General features: G+C 35.6%; 1 non-coding gene across 1 annotated transcript; it reads left to right on the forward strand.

The window, feature by feature from the left end:
- Positions 1-604: 604 nt before the first annotated feature.
- LOC149258466 (small nucleolar RNA Z279/snoR105/snoR108) lies at positions 605-710 on the forward strand. The gene has a single exon (XR_016261409.1). It is a non-coding gene; the product is annotated as a small nucleolar RNA Z279/snoR105/snoR108 (small nucleolar RNA).
- Positions 711-1,769: the final 1,059 nt, after the last annotated feature.

A 1,769-nucleotide genomic window follows, 5' to 3' on the forward strand; every position in this document is an offset into this window, starting at 1 on the left:
TAAATCAATATCAATATACAACACACTCTCAAACATAAACTATTACTTAATAAAACTTACCATTCATTAAACATAATTCAAAAAATACACTATTATTACATCAACATGGGCAAACTCCATAGAAAAAACACTTGGGTAACTCCATAGAAAAAACACTTGGGTGTATAACACTTTAATATATGACACCTTCCAAATAATTATAAAGTATATTATATTATTATATACTTTAAATGTGAGAAATAAAATAAAATGAATCAATATCAATATACATCAGCCATAAAATATTATCTTAATAAAAACCAGTCATTAAACATAATTCGAAAAATACACTATTATTACATCAACCTTAACATTCATGTTCAAAACTTATTTTGTGATTGAGGTTGTTAAAAAACAAACTTTAAGAATTTAAAATTTTGTAATTTATCAATGCCCACCATACTTCTCTCTTCGCATCACACAAAGATGGAATACAAAGAACTCTATTAATGCAAAACGTTGAAAATTTGATACATCCCACATTGCTTTGGTGTTTAAAGTATCACTAGGAGGGGATGCTACATATACTGCGTTCGAGGACTGTAAAAAATTACAGGTTCAAAAGGGTAGATGAGGAGAGGTAAGCCCTCGCACAACTGCGAGAAGGGTGTCCGCCCCAAATATTACCTTGTTACGCTTAATGGGCACTCACCTTGTAATGTTCTGATACCCCTCACGAACCTGTGTTTTCGTATTAATGATGCTCTGTTTAGTTCGGGCATCTTGTAGCATCTGCGTACGGGCATCTTGTAGCATCTGCGTACATATTAGGGTTTTATTTTATATCCGAAAATCATCTGCATACATATTAGGGTTTTATTTTATATCCGAAAATCGTAACTGTATGTTAAGTTATGCTTAGTTGTAGGGCTGCATTTGTTGCAGTGTTTCATCTTATTTCATATCATGAAGATCAGTTCGGCTCTCTTGTAGCATTTACATCTGTACAAGGGTTTCATTTCATATCCGAAAATCGGACAGTGTTAAGTTCGGCTTTCTTGTAGCATTCATATCTGTAGCAGGGTTTCATTTTGTTTCCGAGAATAACAAGTGGATGTAGATATTTTTCTTTGGAGTGCCTTTTTCGTTCTGAGTTTAATAGTTTCAGGGCTTCAGTTTTTGGCTCGTTTTGTTTGAGAATACGTTTTCATCTTTTTTCAGCGGCTGCTTTTAATCTGGAACTTTGGCATCTCTCCAAAGAATCTGCCCTCGAAAGCGAGAAAATAATAATTTGCCCGCGGTAAAGAAAGGCTTGCAGAGCAGAGGCACGCTTTATTAATTCCAGTATGATCGTTCCTGAGACGATATTCTCTCTGCATTTTCGGGGCTAGTTAAAACCCTCGGCAGATCATTATTGCTTCTCAAAACCCTTAAATCTGCTACGCTGTATTGCAAGTTGCAATACGAGAAGGTGGATTGCAAGGATCGATTCCCCTTGCAATACATCATTATTGCCTCTCGAAACCCTAAAATCGGTTAGTTCTATCGAAAGTTCCAATATAAGGGGAAGTAGGAAGGTTCGATTCTCCTTGTACAGGTCATTATTGCCTCTCGAAACCATGAAATCTATTACCTTGTATCGTAAGTACCTACACGACAAGGGAGAGGAGGGAGGTTCGATTCCCCTCGCAAGAGAGTTCGATAAAGTCTCATTTTTAAAAATAAAAATATATAACTTTCATAAATGATGATATGGCGGATAGAGGATACGTTGAACAAACTCGTTGATT

Source organism: Pinus tabuliformis, chromosome 6 (assembly GCF_031772625.1).
Source record: "Pinus tabuliformis cultivar Carrire ecotype Pingquan chromosome 6, CPIR1, whole genome shotgun sequence".
Taxonomy (NCBI): Eukaryota; Viridiplantae; Streptophyta; class Pinopsida; order Pinales; family Pinaceae; genus Pinus; species Pinus tabuliformis.